This window comes from Phyllostomus discolor, chromosome 1, assembly GCF_004126475.2.
Source record: "Phyllostomus discolor isolate MPI-MPIP mPhyDis1 chromosome 1, mPhyDis1.pri.v3, whole genome shotgun sequence".
NCBI lineage: Eukaryota > Metazoa > Chordata > Mammalia > Chiroptera > Phyllostomidae > Phyllostomus > Phyllostomus discolor.
Window position 1 is genome coordinate 85,831,559 of NC_040903.2, and position 15,031 is coordinate 85,846,589.

A 15,031-nucleotide genomic window follows, 5' to 3' on the forward strand; every position below is an offset into this window, starting at 1 on the left:
CTCTATCTGACTTATTTCACCCTCTTGCATAACACCCTCTAGGTCCGTTCATGTCATCATAAGTGGCAAGCTTTTTTTTCTTTTTTATGGCTGAGTAATACTCTATTATGTATAGGGTGGGGCAAAAGTAGATTTACAGTTATTGGTATGGAAAACAATATAATAATTAATAAGTAATAATACAAAATAAACTCTGTGTTTCACATACAACTGTAAACCTACTTTTTCCCCGCTCTGTATATATACCACTTCTTTATCTAATCGTTTACTGGTGGGCACTTAAGTTGCTTTCATATCTTGGCTATGGCAAGTAATGCTGCAATGAACATAGGGGTGCATATCTCTTTCAAATTAGTATTTCTTATTTCTTCACATAAATATCATTTAAGTATAATTGTTGGATTTTAAGATAGTTCTATTTTTAAATATTTGCAGAACCTCTGAAAGAAATGATTTGGGGAGGAATCATTTCATAAGTTTGTAAATGGCTAACCACTATGCTGTGCATCTGAAACTACTATAATATTGAATGTCAAGTATAATTTTAAAAAATAATGAAAAAATACTGTTTTCCATAGTGGTTGCACCAATCTGCATTCCAACAACAATGCATGAGGGTTCCCTTTTTTCCACATTCTCCCTAACACTTAATGTTTGTTGATGGAATGATGATAGTTATTCTGATAACTATCATCAGAATAACTATCAGTATGAGTATGAGGTAATATCTCACTATAGTTTTAATTTGCATTTCCCTGATGATTAGTGATGTTGAGCATCTTTTCATATGTCTATTGGAGAAATGTCTATCTAGGTCCTTTTTTATTTGGTTGGTTTGTTCATTTTTAACTACATATATAAAAAATTTTATATTTTATATATGCATTTATATATACATATATATATATGTTGAATTATAAAACTTCTTTTGGATATAAAGCCCTTGTTGGATGTATTGTTGGCAAATATCCTCTACCATTCAGTAGGTTGCCTTTTAGTTTTGTTCATGTTTTCTTTGCTGTGCAAAAACTTTTTAGTTTGATATAGTTCGATTTATGTTTTCTTTTGTTTCCCCTGCCTGAGGAGATATATCAGAAAGAAAAATTGCTACAAGAAATGTCCAAGATTTTACAGCTTATGTTTTCTTCTAAGATTTTTATGGTTTCAAGTCTTATATTTGTCTTTAATCTATTTTCAGTTTATTCCTGAGTATGCTATAAGAGGGTGGTATGGTTTCATTGTTTTTCAGGGATCTGTCTTATTTTCTCAATACCATTTATTAAATAGACTGTCTTTACCCCATTTTATGCTCTTGCCTCCTTTGTCAAATATTAATGGACCATAAAGTTTTGGGTTTATTTCCAGGCTCTCTATTCTGTTCCATTGATCTATGTGTCTGTTTTTATGCCAGTACCAGTGTGTTTTGATTACTATGGAACTGTAGTATAGTGTGATATCAGGTAGCACAATTCTTCCAACTTTTGTTCTTTCTTCAGATTGATGTTGCTATCTGGGTTGTTTGTGGTTTCATATACAATTTTATAATATTTATTGTAGTTATGTGACATATGCCATTAATATCTTGGTAGGAATTACATTGAATCTAGAAATTGCTTTGGGTAGTACAGGCATTTTTTTAAAGATTTTATTTATTTATTTTTTAGAGAGGGAAGGGAGGGAGAAAGAGAGAGAGAGAGAGAAACATCAATGTGCGGTTGCTGGGGGTCATGGCCTGCAACCCAGGCATGTACCCTGACTGGGAATCGAACCTGCAACACTTTGGTTCGCAGCCCAAGCTCAATCCACTGAGCTACACCAGCCAGGGCTTAGTATGGACATTTTAATGATGTTAGTTCTCCCTATCTATCCATGAACATGGTATGTTCTTCCACTTATTTGTATCTTCTTCAGTTTCTTTATTCAGTGTCTTATAATTTTCTGAGTACAGATTTTTAATCACCTTGGTTAAACTTACTCCTAGGTATCTTATTTTTGTCATTGTTGTTACAATTGTAAATGTGATTTTTTATTTCTTAGTTTCATTTATTGGTGTATATAAATGTAACAAATTTCTGGATATTTATTTTGTATCCTGCTACATTACTAAATTAATTTATCAGTTTTAGTAATGTTTCAGAGGAATCTTTAGGGTTCTGTACCTAAAGTATCATGTCATCTGCAAATAATGGCAGTTTCATGACTTTTTTTTCAATTTGAATTCCTTTTATCAATATTTCTCCTTGTCTGATTGCTGTGGCTAGCACTTCCAATACTATATTGATTGAATAAGAGACATGAAAGAAGGCACCCTTGTTTTGTTCCTGATCTTAAGGGAAATACTTTTAGTTTTTGCATGTTGAATATGATGTTGACTTTGGGTTTCTTATATGTAGTTTTTAGTATGTTGAGGAATGTTCCCTGTATTATTAGATTAGATTGTTTATTTGAGATTGTCTTTGTTTCCTGAGGTAGGATTGTATTGCTATGAATTTCTTTGTTAGGGCTGCTTTTGCTGTATTCAGTAGATTTTTTTACCTTTTAAACAAATAAATTTTTATATTAAACACTAATAATTTAATCTTTAGTTTCTTTTTTCTTGATTTAATTTTTATTGTATTTTTCCATTACTATTTAGTTCCCTTATTTACCTCTCTCCCCAGCAATCACCACACTGTTGTCTATGTCCATGAGTCCTTTTTATTTTTTGTTCAATCCCTCCAACTCCTAACATCCTCCCACCACTAGCTGTCATCTGCTCTCCATCTATGAGACAGAGTGTGTCTCTGTTTTCCTTGTTAGATCAATTTGTTCATTAGATTACACATATGAGTGAAATCATATGGTATTTGTCTTTCTCTGACTGGCTTATTTCACTTAGCATAATGTTTTCTAGGTCTATCCACACTGTTTCAAAGGGTAAAATTTGCTTTTTAGTGGCCAAGTAGTAATCCATTGTGTAAATGTCCCATAGGTGATTTATCCACTCATCTATTGATGGATATGGGCTGTTCCCATATCTTAATGTTTATAAATAACACTGCAGTGAACATAAGGGTGCTTATGTTCTTTGAAATTAGTGTTTTGGGTTCCTTCAGATATATTCCCAGAAGTGGGATCACTGGGTCAAAAGGCAGATCCATTTTTATTATTTTTTTTAAATTATCCTCATACTGCTTTCCATAGTGGCTGCACTAGTCTGCATTGTTACCAACAGTACAAAAGGGTTCCCCTTTCTCCACATCCTTGCCAGCACTTGTTGTTTGTTGATTTATTGATGATAGCCATTCTGACAGGCGTGAGGTGGTATCTCATTGTGGTTCTAATTTTGTGTTGTTGTTTTCATGTTCATTTGTCTCAAGGTATCTTTTGATTCCTTCCTTGGTCTCATTGTTAAACCATTCATTGTTTAGTAGCATGCTACTTAGCTTCCCTGTGTTTGTGCATTTTTTAAGTTTTTTTCTTGTATTTGATTTCTAGTTATGTACCATTGGGGTCAAAAAGATACATGGTATGATTTAAATCTTCTTGCATTTATTGAGACTTGTTTCATGACCTAATATGTGGCCTATCCTGAAAAATGTTCCATGTGCACTTAAAAAGAATCTATGCTCTACTGCTTTGGGATGAGATGCTCTGAAAATATCAATTAAATCTACCTGGTTTAATGTATCGTTTAAAGTCACATTTTCCTTTTTGATTTTCTGTCTTGAAGATCTACCCATTGATGTCAATGGGGTGTTGGTGTTAAAATCTCCTACACTGACTGTGTTATTGTCCCTCTCTCCCTTTATGTTTTTTAGTATTTATTTGCTTTATGTATTTAGGTGCTTATATGCTGAGTATATAAATGTTTATAAAGGTTATATTTTCTTGGATTAATCTCTTTGTCATTATAAAATGTCCTGCTTTGTCTTTTATTTTAGCCTTGCTTTAAAGTCTGTTTTATCTGATATAAGTACTGCTACCTCAGCTTTATTTTCCACTTCATTCACATGAAGCATCTTTTTCCATCCCTTTACATTTAATGTGTGTGTGCTGTTGGACCTGAAGTGAGGTTCTTATAGAGAGCATACATGTACATCTGGTCTTCTTATCCATTCAATCATCCTATATATTTTGATTAAAGCATTTAATCCCTTTATATTTAAGGTGATTATTTATAGGTTTGTAGTTATTGCCATTTTATTATTCATATTCATGTTCTTTTTTCTTCTCCATTTTCTTTAAAAGTCCCTTTAACATTTCTTGCAGTACCATTTTGGTGTTGATAAACTCCTTTTGTTTTTTGTTTTTTTTGTCCAGAAAATCTTTAGCTCTCCTTCAATTTTAAAGGATAGTCTTGCTGGGTAGAGTAGTTTTGGTCATAGGTCACTTTGGAAATTTTTATGGACACTCTATCAGGTAGACATGATTGATCTCTAGCTCAATCTCCATTTCTTCTCCCCTTTGGGGAAGATGGAAGGGTGTGGCTGAAAGTTCAAAGCTTCTGATAATCTCTCTGCTCTTCTTATGACCTGCCTCCATCCCAAAGCTATCCAGAAACACACCAAGAGTATACCTAAAAGTTCCGTGTCAAGAACCATGGTCAAAAGCAAATATTAGAATAAAAGATTCTCTTAGCACTCTTATCACTTAGAAATAATGTGTGACAAAGATAGATAGTTACCTACCCCAACATCCATTTTCATCTCTTACTTTAGAAATAAACCCACGCATTGCTACCTGGAAACCAAATTTGCAACTAGGTGTGAAGTATGATTACAGGTTTAGGCAAATGAAATATCAATGGAAACATTGTGTTGAAGTTATAGCAAGACTGTTTAAAGGGAACTAACCTAACAGTGGTGAGGGTGGGGTGGAGTCTTTTGGTTTTTACATTTGCTCTCCCTTTTTCCTTCAATGTGGAGATGATGATTTGAATTCCAGCCTGAGCTCCGTGGGCTGTGGTGTTATCCTAAAAATGGAAAACATGATTTAAGACAATAGGGCAGAAATATAGAAGCCTGGATTCTTGATGCCATCACAGCTTCCTGTTTCAGTCATGGGCTGCCTACTTCTAGGTATTTTTTATGATGAGAATATTAAAAGGAAAAAAACCTGAAGAAATGTAAACCACATTTTTTGTTTTTTCTCTATTTTCACACTAATCTTGTGTATCATAACACTAACCTTATCATCAATTAAACCTGTCATTTTTATAGAGTTATTTACATTGGTATATGAAAATAGATTGTTATAGGTTTGATTAAATGTTAAGGTCTGATTATCCTGAAGCAGCAAAAAATCTTTAAGTTATTAATTCCATTGTGTGCTGCATGATTAAGTTAAACAGGAAACTTTTCTACATTTATATCATTGAATTTAACACATAGAGATGGTTAAAATCTAGAATCAGAAGAGGGTACATCACCAAATATTTACAACACCAACACTTCAGTTTCAGTAAAACAGCATCTATCACATTAGATTAACTTGGTGACTTAATTTGATTATATCCATAGTTTTAACTGTATCTAATGTAAAGATTTATCATAGTATCAGTTTTACTTTTTCAAGTATAAGAAGTTTATATTTAAGTAATATAAAATATTGAGGCTCCATAATTATTGTTTTTCTTTAACAGGGAAGAATAAATTACTCAAACTTGAAATAGAACACTTTTAAGTGCAGTCATACACTGCATAAGGACATTTCGATTTAGGATAGACTGCATATGTGACAGTGTTCCTGTAAAATCACAGCAGAGATGAAAAATTTCTATTGCTTGGTGACATCGTAGGCATTGTAACATTGTGGTTCATTGCATTACTCATGTGTTTGTGGTGATGCTGGTGTAAACAAGCATATGGTGTTAGTCATAGAAAGTCTAGCACATGCACTCATCTGCACTACGTAATGCTTGATAATGATGCCCTGGTCAGTGTGACACAGTTGGAGTCTTGTCCCATAAACCAAAAGGTCATGAGTTTGATTCCTGCTCAGGGCACATGCCTAGGTTGTGGGTTCAGTCCTGGTTGGGGTGCATATGAGAGGCAATTGATTGATGTTTCTCTCTCACACTGATGTTTCTCTCCTTCTCTCTCCCTCTCAACTTCTCTTCACCTTTCTGTAAAATCAATAAGCACATGTTTGGGTGAGGATAAAAATGATAATAACAATAAATAACTATATTATGGTTTATGTATTTACCATACTATACTATTTATTGTTACTCTTTCTACTTATAAAAAAAGTTTTTCATAACAACATTCTCTATTAGGCTGGCAGCAGTCTTATACCATGTCTCTTGATTAGATTATTTTGTCCTGTGATTGACTTAATCTCCTGTTGTTTCATATATTTAGTGTAGCATAAGCATACAGTGTTTATAAGGTTACAGTAATGTGATGTCTGGGCCTTCACATTCACTCCCCACTCACTCACTGACTCACCCAGAGCAACTTCCAGTCCTGCACGTTTTATCCATGTAAGTGCCCTATGCTGGTGTATCATCTTTTTATCCTTTATACTGTATTTTTACTGAACCTTTTCTATGTTTAGATATTTTTAGATACATAAATACTTATCTTTGTTTTGCAATTGTCTACAGTATTCAGTACAGGTTTCTAGTCTAGGAGAAACAGGCTATACTTACTCCTGTGTGTGTGAGTGCGTTCTGTGATGTTTGCACAATGATGGAATCCTCTCATGATGCATTTCTCAGGATGTATCCCCATCATTAAGTGATATATGACTGTATAAAAGTTTACATTGATATATTAGCTATAAATTAGTCTGAAGATAATAGGTAGAAAGAGTGAGGCAGGATTTAATTCTCAGAGTCCTTACTGATTTCTGTAGGTATCTAAACCTCTGTGGATCTCTTCCTGCCCTAAATTCAGAGTTGTTTTTTCTTATTTACTAAGAAATACATATTATCACTTTAGTTTAGGCAACATCAACTCTTGGATTATTTGAGAAATGTTTCCTTCATAGTACTAATAACTTTTGGAATTATTCTTTTTTTCTTAATCTAACTGCCCTTCTTCTCTAATTATGCCTGGGCTCTTCCAGCCTGTGTTATTCTGAATTCCAGAGCCATTGGGTAAGAAAAGAAAAACACATCTTCATTAGTCATCCATGGGCATTATTATTATTATCACATTAGCAAACATAACTGTGTTAAAGTAAGGAGGATTCAGAGTCAATGGTAGGATAGAGTCTCTTGTTTCCTTAAAGTGAGAGGTGACAGGAATGAGGAAACATGCTGATTCATGGGCACAGCTTGACAGCCATTATATATTTTCTAAAAGGGACACTATAAACCATAGCACAATAAACACTGGCATTGGAGTTAGTTCTGTTCTTGAAGCTGTGCTCTGCTCCTAATACTGTATATCTGTTGGTACATAGTTTTCCCTTTCTGAAGCTTAGATTTCTTGCATGTAAAGTGGGAGTAATAACACTTCAGAGGGTTGTTGTGAGGATTATGTGTTGTATGAACTTATGTGAAAATGTTAATACAGTATTTAGCACTAAATAGGCAGGTGTTCAAGTCATGTCCGGTATCACTACCAACCTCAATGTGACTTCTCTATATTTTGATGAAGATATACAATGAAGGCCGACAGGTCTCATGTGAAGACAAAAATGAAAAATTAAGAAACAGGGATCAAACTATTATCACATGCTATAGTCTGAATGTTTGTGTTCCCTCCAAACTTGTATAGGATTGCCTGATGTGATATTAGGAACTGAAGACTTAGAGATGTGCTCAGGTCATGGGGGTGGAGCCCTCATGAATGGGATCAGTGCTTTTACAAAAGAAGCCCCATAGAGCACTGTAGCCCCTTCCGCCCTGTGAGCACACAGCAAAAAGATGGCCATCTATGAACCAGGAAGCTGGGCAGGCACCTCAGCAGACACCAAAATCAGCTGGCACCTTGATCTTAAACTTCTCAGCTTCCAGAACAGTAAAAATAAATACCTGTTGTTTACAAGTTTCCTAGTCTATGGTGTTTTGTTATAGCAGCCTGCATGGGCTAAGACAACAGAGAATCAACTTATATCCTCATCAAGTTCCTGTTCCCTGTTTTCAAGTGAGGATTCTGCCCTTTTCTCCCCTTCCTGTATTCCAGCCCATGGCTATGTATTCACTAATGGGGCTGTTTATAACTGTAGGGGAGAAAGATATTGTACTCTACCCTTCTAGGTTCTTCCAGCTAATCTAATAATTAAATCAACATGAGATAGATTAATAAGAGAAAATAACCAGATTTAATGACGTATGTATGTATGGGAATACCACATACATGGGAGACTCAGAAACTCCATGTACATGAGAGATTCAGAGAGAGAAAGTTAAAATGAGGTATAGGTAGCATTTTGAACTAAGGAGGAGGTCATGCGTTTTGGAGCTTCGGAGGTGAGCCAGGTCTTTCACAGGCTGATGAAAAGAGCAGATGTTCATTAATTAGACATTTGCCCTGTCCTATAGACAGGTCATAAAAATTATTTCTGGTGATAACTCTTATTATGGGCAAGGTCCCTAATTTAAGTTCTTTAAGGAAGAGGTAAAAGATTCTCATGAATGTGTGGGGTCTTGATTGCTTTCAGCTCAAAATAATTCACACGTCCAGTAGCGCATTGTGGGGAGGCCTGTTTTGAACGTCTTTAAAACACAGCACTATGGTAGGAAGAAAATGCTACTTACTCTGAGTTGATGCTTATATCCTGGAGTGATGTTAAAAATATTTAATAACCAAAGAGCAGGGGCACCTGTATCTCATATTCCAACTGATAGCCCATACCAGCTTCCTCTTCCTGCCATGAACAGTGAGAATGGACTCAGACTGTGACAATGTGTACTTTCCAACTAACTAAACAGATGTTTTATGTACCAGGAAATTCATGAACAGGAAGGAGAATGACTCTAACGGTGTGACTTCACTACTCAATGTGAACTGTTTGGAGAAATATACTATGTGAAGGACATACATTTTCATTGGTTTTCATTTTCTAATATTGTTTTTTCTTCCCCTGTCAACAAGGAAAAACTCTTAATTCCTTTACAAATGGAATATTAAGTGATCTTTTAATCTTGTACCTCACAGAACAATAGCATAGTAATTGGAGCTTTCTCAGTATGTACACCAAAAATATTTTAAGATACTTAGCAACTTTTACTTTGACAAATATTTACTTTAAAAAATCACAGGAGACAAAAAGTATCCAAATATTTTAATTTAATTTTAAGATCAGCAGTAATTTAAGTAAATGTGAATTAGATAGCTTTTTCAGATGTGAACTTGTATCTAAAATTTAGGCTGGAGACCTTAAGTTGGTCTGGAAATTTTCTAAGAGTTCTTTCACCTTCTGGCTGAATGAAGACTTTTAACTAACTCACACTGTCAGCAAAGGAAAGGAAAAAAGAATAGGAAGGAAAAGCCCATTCATTAAGTAGCACTATACTCTTGGCATTTCTGAAGGTGAAATCATTTCTATCCAAACCCCTTGGCTGGTAGGAATGCTCATGGTTGACATTGTGTTCTTTGGAGTATGTTTCTACACTGAAAAAAAACAAAGGATGCTGGGAACCTGGGTTGGTTATATATTTTAAACCTTTCAAGGGCCTTCAGATCACAAAAGAACAACCCAAAACTCAACAGAGTGTGGCATTTTAGGAAGAATCAGTGCTTGCATTGGTGCTGTCTTGACATTTCATGTACATTGGCAAGAGTTTAAAGGTATTCAAAATCTCTGGGCTCACTGTCCATCACCTGCATCATAGTTGCAAAGCTCTCGGTAAGCCAGCGCTGCTTTGCCTATCATGGTGCGGTGAATTAATCATGGTGTAATTGACAAGATTCAGCTCTAGGTCACTGTCAGTACAAAGTCTTCTGTCATGTCCATCAAGGGTTGAATGAACTGCCTACTTGCCTATGTGGTAAATACTCTACACGGACAGCACTAAGTGGTATAGCTGGAACTGCTCTGGTGCCAGGGAAATAGCTGTGCGTAGTGCAGACACCTTGGCTTTCTTCTGCTGCTTCTCAGGTGGTGAGTTCTTGCAGGAACCAAATTCCAGGATGGAGATTGGGTTTCTTGGCCCACCAGCTATGTTGGCCAGCTTCACAGGGCATGCAAGGCAGTTCCAGTGGGCAAACAGCCCTTTCTTTTAACAGAGGCATTGGCACTTTCCTTAGGGAAAAGCAGAAGTGAGAAAAAGCTGGACCTCACTATGCATTGAGGATGTCAAGACTACTAACTATATCAAAATATCTTAAGCTGAACTTATTTGAGAATATCAACATATTGCAGGAAAAACGTCTATAGTTTTGTCATCATCATCATCATCATCATCCTTAAAGTACAGGGCAGAGTTAATTAGAACCCTGAGGGCTCCCGGGCTCCCAGAGTGGAACCATTATGACTTGGCACCTGTATTGCTAGAACATCTTGTAAGCAGGTACAATGCCAAATGAGCACATGTGAACAAGAATAATCAGCAAGGAGGAAATGTTTATTTTATTAGTGGGTATCAAATTTAACTAGAAGCAGAGAAGAACTGCTCCATCTGTTCCGTAGATAGAGCCATCACACTGCACGACAGCAGATCACCACTGGTGTAGAAGTCACAGGGAAAAGGGAAGATGTGCATCTGGCCCTTTAGCGAAGCTTGGCAAATAAGCATTTTTCCAGCGCAGTGCCACATTTTACCAGCCTACCTCACAGAGAAGAAAACCTAAATCAAATCTCTATGATTTGCTACTCATTAAACATTGATTATTGTTCTTCTGGGTGAGCAGGAAGAATGGCTAATTGTCTGCCTTTTACATGTATAAACACATTATCCACGAAGACTACTTACTTCATTTGTTAGTTCATAGACTGACAGATAATATGAGGGGAAAATGAAGTGCAGTGTGAGCCAAGAGCACACAACTTGATTTTTTTCCACCTGTATGGCAGCATAGCATTGCCTCTGGAGAATGTTTCCCTTTTTCTTTTCTTTCATTTTGTTAAATATCTTCATTGAGATGTAAATGACATTACTAAACTGCACATACATAAAAATTACAACTGATAAATGTGTACATTCATATGTATCCATGAAACTATGACTACACTTAAGATAATGAACATATCTAGCACCTGAAGATTTTCTTGTATTCCCTTGTAATTCTTTTCCACCTGGTCCTCCCTACCCCAATCTTTCTTTCCCCCACTGCTCTTTGGTAACTACAGATTACTGAGTATTTCCTAGAAATTTATATGAATATAATTATACATTATATACTATCTTTTGTCTAATATCTTTCACTCTTTTTGTTTGAGATTCATCTACCTTGCCATGTATCAATAGTTCACATTCTGTATTGCAGAGTGGTATTCTGTCATATGGATAAAAAGCCATTTGTTTATTCATTCATGTGTTGATATTTGGACTGTTTCCAATTTTTTAGCTATTACAGATAAAGCAGATGAACATTTGTGAATGAGTCTTATGTAGACAGATATTACCCTTACTGTCTGCAGGCAGATACCTCATCATTAACATGCAGGACAGAATCTCTCTTACGGAAATATTTAAGAGTGGATGACTGTGTCACTTATAGGTATAGGTTCATTTTAAGAAACTTCCACACTGTTCTCCAAAGTGGCTGTACTCCTTATATTTCCATGTGCAGTGAGTGCATCAAAATTCAAGTTCTTTCACACCCTTGAAGATATTCGTTAAGTGCTTAAATTCTATTCATTTCAATAAGTGTGCAGTGGCTTCTCATTGTGATTTTAACTTACATTTCCTTAATGACTAATGATTTTAAACATCTTTTCTTCTGTTTATTTGCAATTGGCCTAACTTTTCTAGGACAGTGTATGTTCAGACTTTCTTCCTATTAAAGTTTGTAATACTGTTATTATTGAGTTTTGAGAATTCTTTGTGTATTCTTCAAGCAACTCTTTCACCAAATATATGATTTAACAATATTTTTCCCAGTGTGTGGCTTTTCACTCTCTTAATATTGTTTTTATTTTTTTAACCTTCACCTGAGGACATGCTTATTGATTTTAGAGAGAGGGGAAAGGAGGAAGAGAGAGAGGGAGAGAAACATCAATCAGTTGCTTCTTGTATGTGCTCTGACAGGGGACAGAACATGCAGCCTAGGCATGTGACCCAACAGGGCACCAAACCCATGACCTTTCAGTTTATGGGACAGCAACCCAACCAACTGAGCCACACCAGCCAAGGTTTAATGGTGTTTTAAAAGAGCAGGTTATTAATTCAATAAACTCAATTTTATCAATTTATTCTTTATGGATCTTGCTTTAGGTACAATATCTAAGTAGTCTTGCCTAACCCAACACCACAAAGATTTTCTCCTATGTTTTTCTCTTTCTTTTCATTCTTTGATGCCTTGAGCAGAGAGGTTGGAGCTGCTTTCTGGATGTCAGGAGACTCCTGCTTTCCACAGGAACCACTCCGCCATCTGGCTGCTTGCCGTTTGAGTTTGGAGCATTAGAAACAAGGTAGGGGCAGGAGCCTTGGAAACTTGCTACGAAGCCTCAAATTCCAACTAAGAAGAAAGCCACTAATTGCTTCTATAGGACTTGTCATAAAGGTTTCAGATGTATGCAGTAGGTTTTTTCCAAGAAAAAGCAAAAGCAAATTTATACAGTATTTTGAAATGTTAACCAGTGGCATTTATTATTTAGCAAAACTGCGAAATGGGAAGAACTTTCTTGGCATTTTAATCTTAAAGTGTAAATAAAATATTCTTTCTTTCAATATGTGCTGTTCTCATTAATTTGGATTTTATATTTTTAGACAGTGAGCTTAGCTAATGGCTCAAAATAAATAATGTAGGTGCTAAATGAAGAGTTCTAAGGACTTGAAAGTTAAGTGATAAGAATTCAGGCTTCAATGTTCCATTCAGTCACAATTTTTGAAAATATTGTTATGAATTCTAATGTTTGGCCTGAGCTCTACTTGCCGAAATCGCCTTTATTCAAGGCAGATTTTATGTAATATTTTTCTATCAAATTTAGTGTTTTAAGTCACCAAATATAGAAATAAAATCCCTTGTTGAAGTCACCCACTGTAAAATAAACCCATACCTGCAGGAACAAAATTATTTGAAAAGTTTCCATTTTCTTTTAATTCCTACAGAGCACCTAATCTAAAAGTTGCTTAGTTATTATCATGTGATCCTTTTACTGAAAATCTATTCTAATACTGTTTATTACTTTGGGGACTTTTGAGATCGTTTTGCAGAAGACGTGGTTGTTTTGCATTCTGAAGTTTAGATTTAAGCCCTGACTGCACTGAGAAGGGTGTCTATCACTAAAACTGGTTAAAATCATTTAAAATGCCATTAGAAATGTTGTTTTGCATTTGGCAGTATAATAGCTAGCTGAAGGGTTTGAAAACGCTGGTATAGGAGGGAGGAAGAGGGCTTTGAATTTCTTGCCACAGGCCACCACTAGAGCAACTGTTAACAATTTAAACAAGGATTGTTTTCTAAAGCAAAACTGTGCAAGTATTGTTTCTTTCCTTGAGGCAGGCAAAGGACATGGCTGGGCTCATACATTTTTAGCAGCTGACATGTTAATGGGACCATTTCCATTGAAATGAACTAAATACTATCATAATTTGTGGACTTCCCACTGATTTCTAGAGCATTAATTGAACTTCCAAAAGTGCTTGTAGAATCAATTAAAATTAATTTTTAGATTGAACATACATGCATCCACAGTCAACATTTATATTTACTTAACTTGGCTCATGTCATATCCAATTTATTTTAAAGAGTTGGTGTTTTGGTGGCAAAACAATGATAGAAATGTAATCTAGTAGAGGTTGTAATTCATATCAGTGAAATTTTCAAAATTTTAATTGTCCTATTTTGGGGGAAAACAACAACTAAAACATCCACTGACCAAAAAGTCATTGTTAGTAATAGCTTACATTTTTTCTCATTTTCCAAATTACTTTGATAAATATCTTATTGACCTCTCACAACAAATATTACTATGCACATGTGAGAAACTACAACACAGAAACCTCAAGTATTTTGTTCAAGTAATATTGCCAGTGAGAGAAACCAGGATGAGAACACTGGCTTTCTCTAATAGCTTTTCCTCTAGAAATTGGTGCCACATTTTTTCAAGTACCTCTTTTACTCAATGGGATATCCAACTATAATAAATTCTGTTTGTTAATATCTGCCAATAGATGAGGGTAAAAATGGATGTCAATGAACTTGGCGACCGGAGAATGAAAACACTGAGGGAGTCCTATGTGTTATTCAGACACTCAGTTCCTTATTTTCAGGAAACGAAGCTGTTCTGCATCCCGAGGTTTAGGTTTAGGACTTGGACACTTCACTGAGGAGTGCGCTTCTCACTGACGCTTCTTTCAAATGCTGTTTTCAAGAGGTCCCCCTCAAAGGAGGCCAGTCTGTGACCACTTACTGTTTGATGGGCACACCTCACGGTTTCCGCTTCTGGCCAACAGGTGCTTTTATCCCTCTGTAAATGGGGAACTCAGTTCTGATTAAAATTAAAACTAAATACCCATGACTTGTGGAGAGTGGTCCACACAGGAGCTGATGGGGAAATGGAGCTGCTGTCTACTGAAAGGATCCTGTCTGTGCTACAGTGGGCTGTGCCATGCGACTTCTTCTAGGCCTCTGCAACAGCAACAGGTAACAGAAAGATGCTCACTGATCCTCACGAAAAGAAGTGTAGCTCTTGTTCTCATGAGACCCCGCATACAAATAATATATTAATTTGACCTAGAAATTTCCTCATTCATGATAAAACTCTTAAAAGAAATATCACGTCTTTTAGCACAAAACGCCTTTTTGAGCTTTCAATTTGTTTTAGTTAAAAAAAAGTGGCCCTGATTTTAGCCAGCAACATATTTTAAGGAAGGGCTAACTTTTAAGGGCATTGTTATAATAAAATCCCAATTCTCCTTGAAGACAAGATAGCTCAAAGGCTATCCTGATTTTCTTCAATGTGTTACCACATTTATGTTGAAAAAGTT